The 21768-nt window shown below is 45.6% G+C and overlaps 11 non-coding genes across 11 annotated transcripts; all 11 read left to right on the top strand.

The window, feature by feature from the left end:
• The first annotated feature begins 1309 nt into the window (after window positions 1-1309).
• On the top strand, window positions 1310-1381 carry TRNAC-GCA (transfer RNA cysteine (anticodon GCA)). The gene has a single exon. It is a non-coding gene; the product is annotated as a tRNA-Cys (tRNA).
• Window positions 1382-2981: 1600 nt separating this feature from the next.
• Window positions 2982-3053, top strand: TRNAC-GCA (transfer RNA cysteine (anticodon GCA)). Its single transcript has one exon. It is a non-coding gene; the product is annotated as a tRNA-Cys (tRNA).
• A 1470-nt stretch (window positions 3054-4523) lies between these two features.
• TRNAC-GCA (transfer RNA cysteine (anticodon GCA)) lies at window positions 4524-4595 on the top strand. The gene has a single exon. It is a non-coding gene; the product is annotated as a tRNA-Cys (tRNA).
• Window positions 4596-13866: 9271 nt separating this feature from the next.
• Window positions 13867-13938, top strand: TRNAC-GCA (transfer RNA cysteine (anticodon GCA)). Its single transcript has one exon. It is a non-coding gene; the product is annotated as a tRNA-Cys (tRNA).
• Window positions 13939-14888: 950 nt separating this feature from the next.
• Window positions 14889-14960, top strand: TRNAC-GCA (transfer RNA cysteine (anticodon GCA)). The gene has a single exon. It is a non-coding gene; the product is annotated as a tRNA-Cys (tRNA).
• Window positions 14961-16690: 1730 nt separating this feature from the next.
• TRNAC-GCA (transfer RNA cysteine (anticodon GCA)) lies at window positions 16691-16762 on the top strand. The gene has a single exon. It is a non-coding gene; the product is annotated as a tRNA-Cys (tRNA).
• A 699-nt stretch (window positions 16763-17461) lies between these two features.
• On the top strand, window positions 17462-17533 carry TRNAC-GCA (transfer RNA cysteine (anticodon GCA)). Its single transcript has one exon. It is a non-coding gene; the product is annotated as a tRNA-Cys (tRNA).
• A 439-nt stretch (window positions 17534-17972) lies between these two features.
• Window positions 17973-18044, top strand: TRNAC-GCA (transfer RNA cysteine (anticodon GCA)). Its single transcript has one exon. It is a non-coding gene; the product is annotated as a tRNA-Cys (tRNA).
• A 699-nt stretch (window positions 18045-18743) lies between these two features.
• On the top strand, window positions 18744-18815 carry TRNAC-GCA (transfer RNA cysteine (anticodon GCA)). Its single transcript has one exon. It is a non-coding gene; the product is annotated as a tRNA-Cys (tRNA).
• A 1730-nt stretch (window positions 18816-20545) lies between these two features.
• On the top strand, window positions 20546-20617 carry TRNAC-GCA (transfer RNA cysteine (anticodon GCA)). The gene has a single exon. It is a non-coding gene; the product is annotated as a tRNA-Cys (tRNA).
• Window positions 20618-21445: 828 nt separating this feature from the next.
• Window positions 21446-21517, top strand: TRNAC-GCA (transfer RNA cysteine (anticodon GCA)). Its single transcript has one exon. It is a non-coding gene; the product is annotated as a tRNA-Cys (tRNA).
• The last annotated feature ends 251 nt before the right edge of the window (window positions 21518-21768 follow it).

Raw genomic sequence — 21768 nt, 5'->3', positions numbered from 1 at the left:
TTTATTTTAGTTAATGCGACATTACGGTTATGAACAAGGGGGAATAGCTCGCATTCGACTGCAAATCAAGAGGTAGTTGGTTCAAACCCGTGTTCTCCCTGTAACAGCACGGATCATTCCGTTAATTTTAGTTAAATCGACATTACGGCTATGAATAAGGGGGAATAGCTCAGCGGTAGAGCATTCGACTGCAGATCGAGAGGTCCTTGGTTCAAACCCGAGTGCCCCCTGTAACAGCACGGATCATTCCTTTTATTTTAGTTAAATCGACATTAGGGCGAGGAACAAAGGGGAATAGCTCAGTGGTAGAGCATTCGACTGCAGATCGAGAGGTCCTTGGTTCAAACCCGAGTTGTCCCTGTAACAGCACGGATCATTGCCTTTATTTTAGTTAAATCGACATTACGGCCTTGAACTAGGGGAATAGCTCTGTGGTAGAGCATTCGACTGCAGATCGAGAGGTCCTTGGTTCAAACCCGAGTTGTCCCTGTAACAGCACGGATCATTGCCTTTATTTTAGTTAAATCGACATTACGGCCTTGAACTAGGGGGAATAGCTCAGTGGTAGAGCATTCGACTGCAGATCGAGAGGTCCTTGGTTCAAACCCGTGTTCTCCCTGTAACAGCACGGATCATTCCGTTTATTTTAGTTAAATCGACATTACGGCTAAGAACAAGGGGGAATAGCTCAGTGGTAGAGCATTCGACTGCAGATCGAGAGGTCCTTTGTTCAAACCCGAGTGCCCCCTGTAACAGCACGGATCATTCCGTTTATTTTAGTTAAATCGACATTACGGTTATGAACAAGGGTGAATAGCTCGCATTCGACTGCAGATCAAGAGGTCCTTGGTTCAAACCCGAGTTCCCCCTGTAACAGCACGGATCATTTCGTTTATTTTAGTTAAATCGACATTACGGTTACGAACGCGGGGGAATAGCTCAGTGGTAGAGCATTCGACTGCAGATCGAGAGGAACTTGGTTCAAATCCGAGTTCTCCCTGTAACAGCACGGATCATTCCGTTTATTTTAGCTAAATCGACATTACGACTATGAACAAAGGGAAATAAATCAGTGGTAGAGTATTCGACTGCAGATCGAGAGGTCCTTGGTTCAAACCCGAGTTCCCACTGTAACAGCACGGATCATTTCGTTTATTTTAGTTAATGCGACATTACGGTTATGAACAAGGGGGAATAGCTCGCATTCGACTGCAAATCAAGAGGTCCTTGGTTCAAACCCGTGTTCTCCCTGTAACAGCAAGGATCATTCCGTTAATTTTTGTTAAATCGACATTACGGCTATGAACAAGGGGGAATAGCTCAGCGGTAGAGCATTCGACTGCAGATCGAGAGGTCCTTGGTTCAAACCCGAGTTCCCCCTGTAACAGCACGGATCATTACTTTTATTTTAAATAAATCGACATTAGGGCGAGGAACAAAGGGGAATAGCTCAATGGTAGAGCATTCGACTGCAGATTGAGAGGTCCTTGGTTCAAACCCGTGTTCTCCCTGTAACAGCACGGATCATTCCGATTATTTTAGTTAAATCGACATTACGGCTAAGAACAAGGGGGAATAGCTCAGTGGTAGAGCATTCGACTGCAGATCAAGAGGTACTTGGTTCAAACCCGTGCTCTCCCTGTAACAGCACGGATCATTCCGTTTAATTTAGTTAAATCGACATTACGGCTACGAACAAAGGGAAATAGCTCAGTGGTAGAGCATTCGACTGCAGATCGAGAGGTCCTTGGTTCAAACCCGAGTTCCCACTGTAACAGCACGGATCATTCCGTTTATTTTAGTTAATGCGACATTACGGTTATGAACAAGGGGGAATAGCTCGCATTCGACTGCAGATCAAGAGGTCCTTGGTTCAAACCCGTGTTCTCCCTGTAACAGCACGGATCATTCCGTTAATTTTAGTTAAATCGACATTACGGCTATGAACAAGGGGGAATAGCTCAGCGGTAGAGCATTCGACTGCAGATCGAGAGGTCCTTTGTTCAAACCCGAGTGCCCCCTGTAACAGAACGGATCATTCCTTTTATTTTAGTTAAATCGACATTAGGGCGAGGAACAAAGGGGAATAGCTCAGTGGTAGAGCATTCGGCTGCAGATCGAGAGGTCCTTGGTTCAAACCCGAGTTGTCCCTGTAACAGCACGGATCATTGCCTTTATTTTAGTTAAATCGACATTACGGCCTTGAACTAGGGTGAATAGCTCAGTGGTAGAGCATTCGACTGCAGATCGAGAGGTCCTTGGTTCAAACCCGAGTTCTCCCTGTAACAGCACGGATCATTGCCTTCATTTTAGCTAAATCGACATTACGACTATGAACAAAGGGAAATAAATCAGTGGTAGAGTATTCGACTGCAGATCGAGAGGTCCTTGGTTCAAACCCGAGTTCCCACTGTAACAGCACGGATCATTCCGTTTATTTTAGTTAAATCGACATTACGGCTAAGAACAAGGGGGAATAGCTCAGTGGTAGAGCATTCGACTGCAGATCAAGAGGTACTTGGTTCAAACCCGTGCTCTCCCTGTAACAGCACGGATCATTCCGTTTAATTTAGTTAAATCGACATTACGGCTACGAACAAAGGGAAATAGCTCAGTGGTAGAGCATTCGACTGCAGATCGAGAGGTCCTTGGTTCAAACCTGAGTTCCCACTGTACCAGCACGGATCATTCCGTTTATTTTAGTTAAATCGACATTACGGTTATGAACAAGGGGGAATAGCTCGCATTCGACTGCAGATCAAGAGGTCCTTGGTTCAAACCCGAGTTCCCCCTGTAACAGCACGGATCATTTCGTTTATTTTGGTTAAATCGACATTACGGTTACGAACGCGGGGGAATAGCTCAGTGGTAGAGCATTCGACTGCAGATCGAGAGGTACTTGGTTCAAACCCGAGTTCCCCATGTAACAGCACGGATCATTTCGTTTATTTTAGTTAAATCGACATTACGGTTACGAACGCGGGGGAATAGCTCAGTGGTAGAGCATTCGACTGCAGATCGAGAGGTACTTGGTTCAAACCCGAGTTCCCCCTGTAACAGCACGGATCATTCCGTTTATTTTAGTTAAATCGACATTACGGCTAAGAACAAGGGGGAATAGCTCAGCGGTAGAGCTTTCGACTGCAGATCGAGAGGAACTTGGTTCAAACCCGAGTTCTCCCTGTAACAGCACGGATCATTCCGTTTATTTTAGCTAAATCGACATTACGACTATGAACAAAGGGAAATAAATCAGTGGTAGAGTATTCGACTGCAGATCGAGAGGTCCTTGGTTCAAACCCGAGTTCCCACTGTAACAGCACAGATCATTTCGTTTATTTTAGTTAATGCGACATTACGGTTATGAACAAGGGGGAATAGCTCGCATTCGACTGCAAATCAAGAGGTCCTTGGTTCAAACCCGTGTTCTCCCTGTAACAGCACGGATCATTCCGTTAATTTTTGTTAAATCGACATTACGGCTATGAACAAGGGGGAATAGCTCAGCGGTAGAGCATTCGACTGCAGATCGAGAGGTCCTTGGTTCAAACCCGAGTTCCCCATGTAACAGCACGGATCATTCCTTTTATTTTAGTTAAATCGACATTAGGGCGAGGAACAAAGGGGAATAGCTCAATGGTAGAGCATTCGACTGCAGATCGAGAGGTCCTTGGTTCAAACCCGTGTTCTCCCTGTAACAGCACGGATCATTCCGTTAATTTTTGTTAAATCGACATTACGGCTATGAACAAGGGGGAATAGCTCAGCGGTAGAGCATTCGACTGCAGATCGAGAGGTCCTTGGTTCAAACCCGAGTTCCCCATGTAACAGCACGGATCATTCCTTTTATTTTAGTTAAATCGACATTAGGGCGAGGAACAAAGGGGAATAGCTCAATGGTAGAGCATTCGACTGCAGATCGAGAGGTCCTTGGTTCAAACCCGAGTTCCCCATGTAACAGCACGGATCATTCCGTTTATTTTTGCTAAATCGACATTACGGCTATGAACAAAGGGAAATAAATCAGTGGTAGAGTGTTCGACTGCAGATCGAGAGGTCCTTGGTTCAAACCCGAGTTCCCCCTGTAACAGCACGGATCATTTCGTTTATTTTAGTTAATGCGACATTACGGTTATGAACAAGGGGGAATAGCTCGCATTCGACTGCAAATCAAGAGGTCCTAGGTTCAAACCCGTGTTCTCCCTGTAACAGCACGGATCATTCCGTTAATTTTTGTTAAATCGACATTACGGCTATGAACAAGGGGGAATAGCTCAGCGGTAGAGCATTCGACTGCAGATCGAGAGGTCCTTGGTTCAAACCCGAGTTCCCCATGTAACAGCACGGATCATTCCTTTTATTTTAGTTAAATCGACATTAGGGCGAGGAACAAAGGGGAATAGCTCAATGGTAGAGCATTCGACTGCAGATCGAGAGGTCCTTGGTTCAAACCCGTGTTCTCCCTGTAACAGCACGGATCAATCCGTTTATTTTAGTTAAATCGACATTACGGCTAAGAACAAGGGGGAATAGCTCAGTGGTAGAGCATTCGACTGCAGATCGAGAGGTCCTTGGTTCAAACCCGAGTTCTCCCTGTAACAGCACGGATCATTGCTTTCATTTTAGTTAAATCGACATTACGGCCCTAACTAGGGGGAATAGCACAGTGGTAGAGCATTCTACTGCAGATTGAGAGGTCCTTGGTTCAAACCCGTGTTCTCCCTGTAACAGCACGGATCATTCCGTTTATTTAAGTTAAATCGACATTACGGCTAAGAACAAGGGGGAATAGCTCAGTGGTAGAGCATTCGACTGCCGATCAAGAGGTACTTGGTTCAAACCCGTGCTCTCCCTGTAACAGCACGGATCCTTCCGTTTATTTTAGTTAAATCGACATTACGGCTATGAACAAAGGGAAATAGCTCAGTGGTAGAGCATTCGACTGCAGATCGAGAGGTCCTTGGTTCAAACCCGAGTTCCCACTGTAACAGCACGGATCATTCCGTTTATTTTAGTTAAATCGACATTACGGTTATGAACAAGGGTGAATAGCTCGCATTCGACTGCAGATCAAGAGGTCCTTGGTTCAAACCCGAGTTCCCCCTGTAACAGCACGGATCATTTCGTTTATTTTAGTTAAATCGACATTACGGTTACCAACGCGGGGGAACAGCTCAGTGGTAGAGCATTCGACTGCAGATCGAGAGGTACTTGGTTCAAACCCGAGTTCCCCCTGTAACAGCACGGATCATTCCGTTTATTTTAGTTAAATCGACATTACGGCTAAGAACAAGGGGGAATAGCTCAGCGGTAGAGCTTTCGACTGCAGATCGAGAGGTCCTTGGTTCAAACCCGAGTTCCCACTGTAACAGCACGGATCATTTCGTTTATTTTAGCTAAATCGACATTACGACTATGAACAAAGGGAAATAAATCAGTGGTAGAGTATTCGACTGCAGATCGAGAGGTCCTTGGTTCAAACCCGAGTTCCCACTGTAACAGCACGGATCATTTCGTTTATTTTAGTTAATGAGACATTACGGTTATGAACAAGGGGGAATAGCTCGCATTCGACTGCAAATCAAGAGGTCCTTGGTTCAAACCCGTGTTCTCCCTGTAACAGCACGGATCATTCCGTTAATTTTTGTTAAATCGACATTACGGCTATGAACAAGGGGGAATAGCTCAGCGGTAGAGCATTCGACTGCAGATCGAGAGGTCCTTGGTTCAAACCCGAGTTCCCCATGTAACAGCACGGATCATTCCTTTTATTTTAGTTAAATCGACATTAGGGCGAGGAACAAAGGGGAATAGCTCAATGGTAGAGCATTCGACTGCAGATCGAGAGGTCCTTGGTTCAAACCCGTGTTCTCCCTGTAACAGCACGGATCATTTCGTTTATTTTAGTTAAATCGACATTACGGTTACGAACGCGGGGGAATAGCTCAGTGGTAGAGCTTTCGACTGCAGATCGAGAGGAACTTGGCTCAAACCCGAGTTCTCCCTGTAACAGCACGGATCATTCCGTTTATTTTAGCTAAATCGACATTACGACTATGAACAAAGGGAAATAAATCAGTGGTAGAGTATTCGACTGCAGATCGAGAGGTCCTTGGTTCAAACCCGAGTTCCCACTGTAACAGCACGGATCATTCCGTTTATTTTAGTTAATGCGACATTACGGTTATGAACAAGGGGGAATAGCTCGCATTCGACTGCAGATCGAGAGGTCCTTGGTTCAAACCCGAGTGCCCCCTGTAACAGCACGGATCATTCCTTTTATTTTAGTTAAATCGACATTAGGGCGAGGAACAAAGGGGAATAGCTCAGTGGTAGAGCATTCGACTGCAGATCGAGAGGTCCTTGGTTCAAACCCGAGTTGTACCTGTAACAGCACGGATCATTGCCTTTATTTTAGTTAAATCGACATTACGGCCTTGAACTAGGGGGAATAGCTCAGTGGTAGAGCATTCGACTGCAGATCGAGAGGTCCTTGGTTCAAACCCGTGTTCTCACTGTAACAGCACGGATCATTCCGTTTATTTTAGTTAAATCGACATTACGGCTAAGAACAAGGGGGAATAGCTCAGTGGTAGAGCATTCGACTGCAGATCAAGAGGTACTTAGTTCAAACCCGTGCTCTCCCTGTAACAGCACGGATCCTTCCGTTTATTTTAGTTAAATCGACATTACGGCTATGAACAAAGGGAAATAGCTCAGTGGTAGAGCATTCGACTGCAGATCGAGAGGTCCTTGGTTCAAACCCGAGTTCCCACTGTAACAGCACGGATCATTCCGTTTATTTTAGTTAAATCGACATTACGGTTATGAACAAGGGTGAATAGCTCGCATTCGACTGCAGATCAAGAGGTCCTTGGTTCAAACCCGAGTTCCCCCTGTAACAGCACGGATCATTTCGTTTATTTTAGTTAAATCGACATTACGGTTACCAACGCGGGGGAACAGCTCAGTGGTAGAGCATTCGACTGCAGATCGAGAGGTACTTGGTTCAAACCCGAGTTCCCCCTGTAACAGCACGGATCATTCCGTTTATTTTAGTTAAATCGACATTACGGCTAAGAACAAGGGGGAATAGCTCAGCGGTAGAGCTTTCGACTGCAGATCGAGAGGAACTTGGTTCAAACCCGAGTTCTCCCTGTAACAGCACGGATCATTCCGTTTATTTTAGCTAAATCGACATTACGACTATGAACAAAGGGAAATAAATCAGTGGTAGAGTATTCGACTGCAGATCGAGAGGTCCTTGGTTCAAACCCGAGTTCCCACTGTAACAGCACGGATCATTTCGTTTATTTTAGTTAATGCGACATTACGGTTATGAACAAGGGGGAATAGCTCGCATTCGACTGCAAATCAAGAGGTCCTTGGTTCAAACCCGTGTTCTCCCTGTAACAGCACGGATCATTCCGTTAATTTTTGTTAAATCGACATTACGGCTATGAACAAGGGGGAATAGCTCAGCGGTAGAGCATTCGACTGCAGATCGAGAGGTCCTTGGTTCAAACCCGAGTTCCCCATGTAACAGCACGGATCATTCCTTTTATTTTAGTTCAATCGACATTAGGGCGAGGAACAAAGGGGAATAGCTCAATGGTAGAGCATTCGACTGCAGATCGAGAGGTCCTTGGTTCAAACCCGTGTTCTCCCTGTAACAGCACGGATCATTTCGTTTATTTTAGTTAAATCGACATTACGGTTACGAACGCGGGGGAATAGCTCAGTGGTAGAGCATTCGACTGCAGATCGAGAGGTACTTGGTCCAAACCCGAGTTCCCCCTGTAACAGCACGGATCATTCCGTTTATTTTAGTTAAATCGACATTACGGCTAAGAACAAGGGGGAATAGCTCAGCGGTAGAGCTTTCGACTGCAGATCGAGAGGAACTTGGCTCAAACCCGAGTTCTCCCTGTAACAGCACGGATCATTCCGTTTATTTTAGCTAAATCGACATTACGACTATGAACAAAGGGAAATAAATCAGTGGTAGAGTATTCGACTGCAGATCGAGAGGTCCTTGGTTCAAACCCGAGTTCCCACTGTAACAGCACGGATCATTTCGTTTATTTTAGTTTATGCGACATTACGGTTATGAACAAGGGGGAATAGCTCGCATTCGACTGCAAATCAAGAGGTCCTTGGTTCAAACCCGTGTTCTCCCTGTAACAGCACGGATCATTCCGTTAATTTTTGTTAAATCGACATTACGGCTATGAACAAGGGGGAATAGCTCAGCGGTAGAGCATTCGACTGCAGATCGAGAGGTACTTGGTTCAAACCCGTGCTCTCCCTGTAACAGCACGGATCATTCCGTTTATTTTAGTTAATGCGACATTACGGTTATGAACAAGGGGGAATAGCTCGCATTCGACTGCAGATCAAGAGGTCCTTGGTTCAAACCCGTGTTCTCCCTGTAACAGCACGGATCATTCCGTTAATTTTAGTTAAATCGACATTACGGCTATGAACAAGGGGGAATAGCTCAGCGGTAGAGCATTCGACTGCAGATCGAGAGGTCCTTGGTTCAAACCCGAGTGCCCCCTGTAACAGCACGGATCATTCCTTTTATTTTAGTTAAATCGACATTAGGGCGAGGAACAAAGGGGAATAGCTCAGTGGTAGAGCATTCGACTGCAGATCGAGAGGTCCTTGGTTCAAACCCGAGTTCTCCCTGTAACAGCACGGATCATTGCCTTCATTTTAGTTAAATCGACATTACGGCCCTAACTAGGGGGAATAGCACAGTGGTAGAGCATTCTACTGCAGATTGAGAGGTCCTTGGTTCAAACCCGTGTTCTCCCTGTAACAGCACGGATCATTCCGTTTATTTTAGTTAAATCGACATTACGGTTAAGAACAAGGGGGAATAGCTCAGTGGTAGAGCATTCGACTGCAGATCAAGAGGTACTTGGTTCAAACCCGTGCTCTCCCTGTAACAGCACGGATCCTTCCGTTTATTTTAGTTAAATCGACATTACGGCTATGAACAAAGGGAAATAGCTTAGTGGTAGAGCATTCGACTGCAGATCGAGAGGTCCTTGGTTCAAACCCGAGTTCCCACTGTAACAGCACGGATCATTCCGTTTATTTTAGTTAAATCGACATTACGGTTATGAACAAGGGTGAATAGCTCGCATTCGACTGCAGATCAAGAGGTCCTTGGTTCAAACCCGAGTTCCCCCTGTATCAGCACGGATCATTTCGTTTATTTTAGTTAAATCGACATTACGGTTACGAACGCGGGGGAACAGCTCAGTGGTAGAGCATTCGACTGCAGATCGAGAGGTACTTGGTTCAAACCCGAGTTCCCCCTGTAACAGCACGGATCATTCCGTTTATTTTAGTTAAATCGACATTACGGCTAAGAACAAGGGGGAATAGCTCAGCGGTAGAGCTTTCGACTGCAGATCGAGAGGAACTTGGTTCAAACCCGAGTTCCCACTGTAACAGCACGGATCATTTCGTTTATTTTAGTTAATGCGACATTACGGTTATGAACAAGGGGGAATAGCTCGCATTCGACTGCAGATCAAGAGGTCCTTGGTTCAAACCCGTGTTCTCCCTGTAACAGCACGGATCATTCCGTTAATTTTAGTTATATCGACATTACGGCTATGAACAAGGGGGAATAGCTCAGCGGTAGAGCATTCGACTGCAGATCGAGAGGTCCTTGGTTCAAACCCGAGTTCCCACTGTAACAGCACGGATCATTCCGTTTATTTTAGTTAATGCGACATTACGGTTATGAACAAGGGGGAATAGCTCGCATTCGACTGCAGATCAAGAGGTCCTTGGTTCAAACCCGTGTTCTCCCTGTAACAGCACGGATCATTCCGTTAATTTTAGTTATATCGACATTACGGCTATGAACAAGGGGGAATAGCTCAGCGGTAGAGCATTCGACTGCAGATCGAGAGGTCCTTGGTTCAAACCCGAGTGCCCCCTGTAACAGCACGGATCATTCCTTTTATTTTAGTTAAATCGACATTAGGGCGAGGAACAAAGGGGAATAGCTCAGTGGTAGAGCATTCGACTGCAGATCGAGAGGTCCTTGGTTCAAACCCGAGTTGTCCCTGTAACAGCACGGATCATTGCCTTTATTTTAGTTAAATCGACATTACGGCCTTGAACTAGGGGGAATAGCTCAGTGGTAGAGCATTCGACTGCAGATCGAGAGGTCCTTGGTTCAAACCCGTGCTCTCCCTGTAACAGCACGGATCCTTCCGTTTATTTTAGTTAAATCGACATTACGGCTATGAACAAAGGGAAATAGCTCAGTGGTAGAGCATTCGACTGCAGATCGAGAGGTCCTTGGTTCAAACCCGAGTTCCCACTGTAACAGCACGGATCATTCCGTTTATTTTAGTTAAATCGACATTACGGTTATGAACAAGGGTGAATAGCTCGCATTCGACTGCAGATCAAGAGGTCCTTGGTTCAAACCCGAGTTCCCCCTGTAACAGCACGGATCATTTCGTTTATTTTAGTTAAATCGACATTACGGTTACCAACGCGGGGGAACAGCTCAGTGGTAGAGCATTCGACTGCAGATCGAGAGGTACTTGGTTCAAACCCGAGTTCCCCCTGTAACAGCACGGATCATTCCGTTTATTTTAGTTAAATCGACATTACGGCTAAGAACAAGGGGGAATAGCTCAGCGGTAGAGCTTTCGACTGCAGATCGAGAGGAACTTGGTTCAAACCCGAGTTCTCCCTGTAACAGCACGGATCATTCCGTTTATTTTAGCTAAATCGACATTACGACTATGAACAAAGGGAAATAAATCAGTGGTAGAGTATTCGACTGCAGATCGAGAGGTCCTTGGTTCAAACCCGAGTTCCCACTGTAACAGCACGGATCATTTCGTTTATTTTAGTTAATGCGACATTACGGTTATGAACAAGGGGGAATAGCTCGCATTCGACTGCAAATCAAGAGGTCCTTGGTTCAAACCCGTGTTCTCCCTGTAACAGCACGGATCATTCCGTTAATTTTTGTTAAATCGACATTACGGCTATGAACAAGGGGGAATAGCTCAGCGGTAGAGCATTCGACTGCAGATCGAGAGGTCCTTGGTTCAAACCCGAGTTCCCCATGTAACAGCACGGATCATTCCTTTTATTTTAGTTAAATCGACATTAGGGCGAGGAACAAAGGGGAATAGCTCAATGGTAGAGCATTCGACTGCAGATCGAGAGGTCCTTGGTTCAAACCCGAGTTGTCCCTGTAACAGCACGGATCATTGCCTTTATTTTAGTTAAATCGACATTACGGCCTTGAACTAGGGGGAATAGCTCAGTGGTAGAGCATTCGACTGCAGATCGAGAGGTCCTTGGTTCAAACCCGTGCTCTCCCTGTAACAGCACGGATCCTTCCGTTTATTTTAGTTAAATCGACATTACGGCTATGAACAAAGGGAAATAGCTCAGTGGTAGAGCATTCGACTGCAGATCGAGAGGTCCTTCGTTCAAACCCGAGTTCCCACTGTAACAGCACGGATCATTCCGTTTATTTTAGTTAAATCGACATTACGGTTATGAACAAGGGTGAATAGCTCGCATTCGACTGCAGATCAAGAGGTCCTTGGTTCAAACCCGAGTTCCCCCTGTAACAGCACGGATCATTTCGTTTATTTTAGTTAAATCGACATTACGGTTACCAACGCGGGGGAACAGCTCAGTGGTAGAGCATTCGACTGCAGATCGAGAGGTACTTGGTTCAAACCCGAGTTCCCCCTGTAACAGCACGGATCATTCCGTTTATTTTAGTTAAATCGACATTACGGCTAAGAACAAGGGGGAATAGCTCAGCGGTAGAGCTTTCGACTGCAGATCGAGAGGAACTTGGTTCAAACCCGAGTTCTCCCTGTAACAGCACGGATCATTCCGTATATTTTAGCTAAATCGACATTACGACTATGAACAAAGGGAAATAAATCAGTGGTAGAGTATTCGACTGCAGATCGAGAGGTCCTTGGTTCAAACCCGAGTTCCCACTGTAACAGCACGGATCATTTCGTTTATTTTAGTTAATGCGACATTACGGTTATGAACAAGGGGGAATAGCTCGCATTCGACTGCAAATCAAGAGGTCCTTGGTTCAAACCCGTGTTCTCCCTGTAACAGCACGGATCATTCCGTTAATTTTTGTTAAATCGACATTACGGCTATGAACAAGGGGGAATAGCTCAGCGGTAGAGCATTCGACTGCAGATCGAGAGGTCCTTGGTTCAAACCCGAGTTCCCCATGTAACAGCACGGATCATTCCTTTTATTTTAGTTAAATCGACATTAGGGCGAGGAACAAAGGGGAATAGCTCAATGGTAGAGCATTCGACTGCAGATCGAGAGGTCCTTGTTTCAAACCCGTGTTCTCCCTGTAACAGCACGGATCATTTCGTTTATTTTAGTTAAATCGACATTACGGTTACGAACGCGGGGGAATAGCTCAGTGGTAGAGCATTCGACTGCAGATCGAGAGGTACTTGGTCCAAACCCGAGTTCCCCCTGTAACAGCACGGATCATTCCGTTTATTTTAGTTAAATCGACATTACGGCTAAGAACAAGGGGGAATAGCTCAGCGGTAGAGCTTTCGACTGCAGATCGAGAGGAACTTGGCTCAAACCCGAGTTCTCCCTGTAACAGCACGGATCATTCCGTTTATTTTAGCTAAATCGACATTACGACTATGAACAAAGGGAAATAAATCAGTGGTAGAGTATTCGACTGCAGATCGAGAGGTCCTTGGTTCAAACCCGAGTTCCCACTGTAACAGCACGGATCATTTCGTTTATTTTAGTTTATGCGACATTACGGTTATGAACAAGGGGGAATAGCTCGCATTCGACTGCAAATCAAGAGGTCCTTGGTTCAAACCCGTGTTCTCCCTGTAACAGCACGGATCATTCCGTTAATTTTTGTTAAATCGACATTACGGCTATGAACAAGGGGGAATAGCTCAGCGGTAGAGCATTCGACTGCAGATCGAGAGGTCCTTGGTTCAAACCCGAGTTCCCCATGTAACAGCACGGATCATTCCTTTTATTTTAGTTAAATCGACATTAGGGCGAGGAACAAAGGGGAATAGCTCAATGGTAGAGCATTCGACTGCAGATCGAGAGGTCCTTGGTTCAAACCCGTGTTCTCCCTGTAACAGCACGGATCATTCCGTTTATTTTAGTTAAATCGACATTACGGCTAAGAACAAGGGGGAATAGCTCAGTGGTAGAGCATTCGACTGCAGATCAAGAGGTACTTGGTTCAAACCCGTGCTCTCCCTGTAACAGCACGGATCATTCCGTTTATTTTAGTTAATGCGACATTACGGTTATGAACAAGGGGGAATAGCTCGCATTCGACTGCAGATCAAGAGGTCCTTGGTTCAAACCCGTGTTCTCCCTGTAACAGCACGGATCATTCCGTTAATTTTAGTTAAATCGACATTACGGCTATGAACAAGGGGGAATAGCTCAGCGGTAGAGCATTCGACTGCAGATCGAGAGGTCCTTGGTTCAAACCCGAGTGCCCCCTGTAACAGCACGGATCATTCCTTTTATTTTAGTTAAATCGACATTAGGGCGAGGAACAAAGGGGAATAGCTCAGTGGTAGAGCATTCGACTGCAGATCGAGAGGTCCTTGGTTCAAACCCGAGTTCTCCCTGTAACAGCACGGATCATTGCCTTCATTTTAGTTCAATCGACATTACGGCCCTAACTAGGGGGAATAGCACAGTGGTAGAGCATTCTACTGCAGATTGAGAGGTCCTTGGTTCAAACCTGTGTTCTCCCTGTAACAGCACGGATCATTCCGTTTATTTTAGTTAAATCGACATTACGGCTAAGAACAAGGGGGAATAGCTCAGTGGTAGAGCATTCGACTGCAGATCGAGAGGTACTTGGTTCAAACCCGAGTTCCCCCTGTAACAGCACGGATCATTCCGTTTATTTTAGTTAAATCGACATTACGGCTAAGAACAAGGGGGAATAGCTCAGCGGTAGAGCTTTCGACTGCAGATCGAGAGGAACTTTGTTCAAACCCGAGTTCTCCCTGTAACAGCACGGATCATTCCGTTTATTTTAGCTAAATCGACATTACGACTATGAACAAAGGGAAATAAATCAGTGGTAGAGTATTCGACTGCAGATCGAGAGGTCCTTGGTTCAAACCCGAGTTCCCACTGTAACAGCACGGATCATTTCGTTTATTTTAGTTAATGCGACATTACGGTTATGAACAAGGGGGAATAGCTCGCATTCGACTGCAGATCAAGAGGTCCTTGGTTCAAACCCGTGTTCTCCCTGTAACAGCACGGATCATTCCGTTAATTTTAGTTAAATCGACATTACGGCTATGAACAAGGGGGAATAGCTCAGCGGTAGAGCATTCGACTGCAGATCGAGAGGTCCTTGGTTCAAACCCGAGTGCCCCCTGTAACAGCACGGATCATTCCTTTTATTTTAGTTAAATCGACATTAGGGCGAGGAACAAAGGGGAATAGCTCAGTGGTAGAGCATTCGACTGCAGATCGAGAGGTCCTTGGTTCAAACCCGTGTTCTCCCTGTAACAGCACGGATCATTCCGTTTATTTTAGTTAAATCGACATTACGGCTAAGAACAAGGGGGAATAGCTCAGTGGTAGAGCATTCGACTGCAGATCAAGAGGTACTTGGTTCAAACCCGTGCTCTCCCTGTAACAGCACGGATCATTCCGTTTAATTTAGTTAATGCGACATTACGGTTATGAACAAGGGGGAATAGCTCGCATTCGACTGCAGATCAAGAGGTCCTTGGTTCAAACCCGTGTTCTCCCTGTAACAGCACGGATCATTCCGTTAATTTTAGTTAAATCGACATTACGGCTATGAACAAGGGGGAATAGCTCAGCGGTAGAGCATTCGACTGCAGATCGAGAGGTCCTTGGTTCAAACCCGAGTTCCCCCTGTAACAGCACGGATCATTCCTTTTATTTTAGTTAAATCGACATTAGGGCGAGGAACAAAGGGGAATAGCTCAATGGTAGAGCATTCGACTGCAGATCGAGAGGTCCTTAATTCAAACCCGTGTTCTCCCTTTAACAGCACGGATCATTCCGTTTATTTTAGTTAAATCGACATTACGGCTAAGAACAAGGGGGAATAGCTCAGTGGTAGAGCATTCGACTGCAGATCAAGAGGTACTTGGTTCAAACCCGTGCTCTCCCTGTAACAGCACGGATCATTCCGTTTAATTTAGTTAATGCGACATTACGGTTATGAACAAGGGGGAATAGCTCGCATTCGACTGCAGATCAAGAGGTCCTTGGTTCAAACCCGTGTTCTCCCTGTAACAGCACGGATCATTCCGTTAATTTTAGTTAAATCGACATTACGGCTATGAACAAGGGGGAATAGCTCAGCGGTAGAGCATTCGACTGCAGATCGAGAGGTCCTTGGTTCAAACCCGAGTGCCCCCTGTAACAGCACGGATCATTCCTTTTATTTTAGTTAAATCGAAATTAGGGCGAGGAACAAAGGGGAATAGCTCAGTGGTAGAGCATTCGACTGCAGATCGAGAGGTCCTTGGTTCAAACCCGAGTTGTCCCTGTAACAGCACGGATCATTGCCTTTATTTTAGTTAAATCGACATTACGGCTAAGAACAAGGGGGAATAGCTCAGTGGTAGAGCATTTGACTGCAGATCGAGAGGTCCTTGGTTCAAACCCGAGTTCTCCCTGTAACAGCACGGATCATTGCCTTCATTTTAGTTAAATCGACATTACGGCCTTGAACTAGGGGGAATAGCACAGTGGTAGAGCATTCTACTGCAGATTGAGAGGTCCTTGGTTCAAACCCGTGTTCTCCCTGTAACAGCACGGATCATTCCGTTTATTTTAGTTAAATCGACATTACGGCTAAGAACAAGGGGGAATAGCTCAGTGGTAGAGCATTCGACTGCAGATCAAGAGGTACTTGGTTCAAACCCGTGCTCTCCCTGTAACAGCACGGATCCTTCCGTTTATTTTAGTTAAATCGACATTACGGCTATGAACAAAGGGAAATAGCTCAGTGGTAGAGCATTCGACTGCAGATCGACAGGTCCTTGGTTCAAACCCGAGTTCCCCCTGTAACAGCACGGATCATTTCGTTTATTTTAGTTAAATCGACATTACGGTTACGAACGCGGGGGAATAGGTCAGTGGTAGAGCATTCGACTGCAGATCGAGAGGTACTTGGTTCAAACCCGAGTTCCACCTGTAACAGCACGGATCATTCCGTTTATTTTAGTTAAATCGACATTTCGGCTAAGAACAAGGGGGAATAGCTCAGCGGTAGAGCTTTCGACTGCAGATCGAGAGGAACTTGGTTCAAACCCGAGTTCTCCCTGTAACAGCACGGATCATTCCGTTTATTTTAGCTAAATCGACATTACGACTATGAACAAAGGGAAATAAATCAGTGGTAGAGTATTCGACTGCAGATCGAGAGGTCCTTGGTTCAAACCCGAGTTCCCACTGTAACAGCACGGATCATTTCGTTTATTTTAGTTAATGCGACATTACGGTTATGAACAAGGGGGAATAGCTCGCATTCGACTGCAAATCAAGAGATCCTTGGTTCAAACCCGTGTTCTCCCTGTAACAGCACGGATCATTCCGTTAATTTTTGTTAAATCGACATTACGGCTATGAACAAGGGGGAATAGCTCAGCGGTAGAGCATTCGACTGCAGATCGAGAGGTCCTTGGTTCAAACCCGAGTTCCCCCTGTAACAGCACGGATCATTCCTTTTATTTTAGTTAAATCGACATTAGGGCGAGGAACAAAGGGGAATAGCTCAATGGTAGAGCATTCGACTGCAGATCGACCGGTCCTTGGTTCAAACCCGTGTTCTCCCTGTAACAGCACGGATCATTCCGTTTATTTTAGTTAAATCGACATTACGGCTAAGAACAAGGGGGAATAGCTCAGTGGTAGAGCATTCGACTGCAGATCAAGAGGTACTTGGTTCAAACCCGAGTGCCCCCTGTAACAGCACGGATCATTCCTTTTATTTTAGTTAAATCGACATTAGGGCGAGGAACAAAGGGGAATAGCTCAGTGGTAGAGCATTCGACTGCAGATCGAGAGGTCCTTGGTTCAAACCCGTGTTCTCCCTGTAACAGCACGGATCATTCCGTTTATTTTAGTTAAATCGACATTACGGCTAAGAACAAGGGGGAATAGCTCAGTGGTAGAGCATTCGACTGCAGATCAAGAGGTACTTGGTTCAAACCCGTGCTCTCCCTGTAACAGCACGGATCATTCCGTTTAATTTAGTTAATGCGACATTACGGTTATGAACAAGGGGGAATAGCTCGCATTCGACTGCAGATCAAGAGGTCCTTGGTTCAAACCCGTGTTCTCCCTGTAACAGCACGGATCATTCCGTTAATTTTAGTTAAATCGACATTACGGCTATGAACAAGGGGGAATAGCTCAGCGGTAGAGCATTCGACTGCAGATCGAGAGGTCCTTGGTTCAAACCCGAGTTCCCCCTGTAACAGCACGGATCATTCCTTTTATTTTAGTTAAATCGACATTAGGGCGAGGAACAAAGGGGAATAGCTCAATGGTAGAGCATTCGACTGCAGATCGAGAGGTCCTTAATTCAAACCCGTGTTCTCCCTTTAACAGCACGGATCATTCCGTTTATTTTAGTTAAATCGACATTACGGCTAAGAACAAGGGGGAATAGCTCAGTGGTAGAGCATTCGACTGCAGATCAAGAGGTACTTGGTTCAAACCCGTGCTCTCCCTGTAACAGCACGGATCATTCCGTTTAATTTAGTTAATGCGACATTACGGTTATGAACAAGGGGGAATAGCTCGCATTCGACTGCAAATCAAGAGATCCTTGGTTCAAACCCGTGTTCTCCCTGTAACAGCACGGATCATTCCGTTAATTTTTGTTAAATCGACATTACGGCTATGAACAAGGGGGAATAGCTCAGCGGTAGAGCATTCGACTGCAGATCGAGAGGTCCTTGGTTCAAACCCGAGTTCCCCCTGTAACAGCACGGATCATTCCTTTTATTTTAGTTAAATCGACATTAGGGCGAGGAACAAAGGGGAATAGCTCAATGGTAGAGCATTCGACTGCAGATCGACCGGTCCTTGGTTCAAACCCGTGTTCTCCCTGTAACAGCACGGATCATTCCGTTTATTTTAGTTAAATCGACATTACGGCTAAGAACAAGGGGGAATAGCTCAGTGGTAGAGCATTCGACTGCAGATCAAGAGGTACTTGGTTCAAACCCGAGTGCCCCCTGTAACAGCACGGATCATTCCTTTTATTTTAGTTAAATCGACATTAGGGCGAGGAACAAAGGGGAATAGCTCAGTGGTAGAGCATTCGACTGCAGATCGAGAGGTCCTTGGTTCAAACCCGTGTTCTCCCTGTAACAGCACGGATCATTCCGTTTATTTTAGTTAAATCGACATTACGGCTAAGAACAAGGGGGAATAGCTCAGTGGTAGAGCATTCGACTGCAGATCAAGAGGTACTTGGTTCAAACCCGTGCTCTCCCTGTAACAGCACGGATCATTCCGTTTAATTTAGTTAATGCGACATTACGGTTATGAACAAGGGGGAATAGCTCGCATTCGACTGCAGATCAAGAGGTCCTTGGTTCAAACCCGTGTTCTCCCTGTAACAGCACGGATCATTCCGTTAATTTTAGTTAAATCGACATTACGGCTATGAACAAGGGGGAATAGCTCAGCGGTAGAGCATTCGACTGCAGATCGAGAGGTCCTTGGTTCAAACCCGAGTTCCCCCTGTAACAGCACGGATCATTCCTTTTATTTTAGTTAAATCGACATTAGGGCGAGGAACAAAGGGGAATAGCTCAATGGTAGAGCATTCGACTGCAGATCGAGAGGTCCTTAATTCAAACCCGTGTTCTCCCTTTAACAGCACGGATCATTCCGTTTATTTTAGTTAAATCGACATTACGGCTAAGAACAAGGGGGAATAGCTCAGTGGTAGAGCATTCGACTGCAGATCAAGAGGTACTTGGTTCAAACCCGTGCTCTCCCTGTAACAGCACGGATCATTCCGTTTAATTTAGTTAATGCGACATTACGGTTATGAACAAGGGGGAATAGCTCGCATTCGACTGCAGATCAAGAGGTCCTTGGTTCAAACCCGTGTTCTCCCTGTAACAGCACGGATCATTCCGTTAATTTTAGTTAAATCGACATTACGGCTATGAACAAGGGGGAATAGCTCAGCGGTAGAGCATTCGACTGCAGATCGAGAGGTCCTTGGTTCAAACCCGAGTGCCCCCTGTAACAGCACGGATCATTCCTTTTATTTTAGTTAAATCGAAATTAGGGCGAGGAACAAAGGGGAATAGCTCAGTGGTAGAGCATTCGACTGCAGATCGAGAGGTCCTTGGTTCAAACCCGAGTTGTCCCTGTAACAGCACGGATCATTGCCTTTATTTTAGTTAAATCGACATTACGGCTAAGAACAAGGGGGAATAGCTCAGTGGTAGAGCATTTGACTGCAGATCGAGAGGTCCTTGGTTCAAACCCGAGTTCTCCCTGTAACAGCACGGATCATTGCCTTCATTTTAGTTAAATCGACATTACGGCCTTGAACTAGGGGGAATAGCACAGTGGTAGAGCATTCTACTGCAGATTGAGAGGTCCTTGGTTCAAACCCGTGTTCTCCCTGTAACAGCACGGATCATTCCGTTTATTTTAGTTAAATCGACATTACGGCTAAGAACAAGGGGGAATAGCTCAGTGGTAGAGCATTCGACTGCAGATCAAGAGGTACTTGGTTCAAACCCGTGCTCTCCCTGTAACAGCACGGATCCTTCCGTTTATTTTAGTTAAATTGACATTACGGCTATGAACAAAGGGAAATAGCTCAGTGGTAGAGCATTCGACTGCAGATCGACAGGTCCTTGGTTCAAACCCGAGTTCCCCCTGTAACAGCACGGATCATTTCGTTTATTTTAGTTAAATCGACATTACGGTTACGAACGCGGGGGAATAGGTCAGTGGTAGAGCATTCGACTGCAGATCGAGAGGTACTTGGTTCAAACCCGAGTTCCACCTGTAACAGCACGGATCATTCCGTTTATTTTAGTTAAATCGACATTTCGGCTAAGAACAAGGGGGAATAGCTCAGCGGTAGAGCTTTCGACTGCAGATCGAGAGGAACTTGGCTCAAACCCGAGTTCTCCCTGTAACAGCACGGATCATTCCGTTTATTTTAGCTAAATCGACATTACGACTATGAACAAAGGGAAATAAATCAGTGGTAGAGTATTCGACTGCAGATCGAGAGGTCCTTGGTTCAAACCCGAGTTCCCACTGTAACAGCACGGATCATTTCGTTTATTTTAGTTAATGCGACATTACGGTTATGAACAAGGGGGAATAGCTCGCATTCGACTGCAAATCAAGAGATCCTTGGTTCAAACCCGTGTTCTCCCTGTAACAGCACGGATCATTCCGTTAATTTTTGTTAAATCGACATTACGGCTATGAACAAGGGGGAATAGCTCAGCGGTAGAGCATTCGACTGCAGATCGAGAGGTCCTTGGTTCAAACCCGAGTTCCCCCTGTAACAGCACGGATCATTCCTTTTATTTTAGTTAAATCGACATTAGGGCGAGGAACAAAGGGGAATAGCTCAATGGTAGAGCATTCGACTGCAGATCGACAGGTCCTTGGTTCAAACCCGTGTTCTCCCTGTAACAGCACGGATCATTCCGTTTATTTTAGTTAAATCGACATTACGGCTAAGAACAAGGGGGAATAGCTCAGTGGTAGAGCATTCGACTGCAGATCAAGAGGTACTTGGTTCAAACCCGTGCTCTCCCTGTAACAGCACGGATCATTCCGTTTAGTTTAGTTAAATCGACATTACGGCTATGAACAAAGGGAAATAGCTCAGTGGAAGAGCATTCGACTGCAGATCGAGAGGTCCTTGGTTCAAACCCGAGTTCCCACTGTACCAGCACGGATCATTCCGTTTATTTTAGTTAAATCGACATTACGGTTATGAACAAGGGGGAATAGCTCGCATTCGACTGCAGATCAAGAGGTCCTTGGTTCAAACCCGAGTTCCCCCTGTAACAGCACGGATCATTTCGTTTATTTTAGTTAAACCGACATTACGGCTATGAACAAGGGGGATTAGCTCAGTGGTAGAGCAATCGACTGCAGATCGAGAGGTACTTGGTTCAAACCCGAGTTCCCCCTGTAACAGCACGGATCATTCCGTTTATTTAGTTAAATCGACATAACGGTTATGAACAAGGGGGAGTAGCTCAGTGGTAGAGCATTCGACTGCAGATCAAGAGGTCATTGGTTCAAACTCGAGTTCCCCCTGTAACAGCACGGATCATTTCGTTTATTTTAGTTAAATCGACATTACGGTTACGAACGCGGGGGAATAGCTCAGTGGTAGAGCATTCGACTGCAGATCGAGAGGTCCTTGGATCAAACCCGAGTTCCCCCTGTAACAGCACGGATCATTCCGTTTATTTTAGTTAAATCGACATTACGGTTATGAACAAGGGGAAAAGCTCAGTGGTAGAGAATTCGACTGCAGATCGAGAGGTTCTTGGTTCAACCCCGAGTTCCCCCTGTAACAGCACGGATCATTCCGTTTATTTTAGTTAAATCGACATAACGGTTATGAACAAGGGGGAGTAGCTCAGTGGTAGAGCATTCGACTGCAGATCAAGAGGTCATTGGTTCAAACTCGAG

The sequence above is a fragment of the Phalangium opilio genome, unplaced genomic scaffold, assembly GCF_054372755.1.
Source record: "Phalangium opilio isolate 3A_F unplaced genomic scaffold, DU_Popi_V2 ptg000021l_1, whole genome shotgun sequence".
In the NCBI taxonomy this organism is placed as follows: domain Eukaryota; kingdom Metazoa; phylum Arthropoda; class Arachnida; order Opiliones; family Phalangiidae; genus Phalangium; species Phalangium opilio.
The sequence above is the reverse complement of the archived record's forward strand: the minus strand, read 5'-3'. Positions and strand labels throughout refer to the sequence as shown.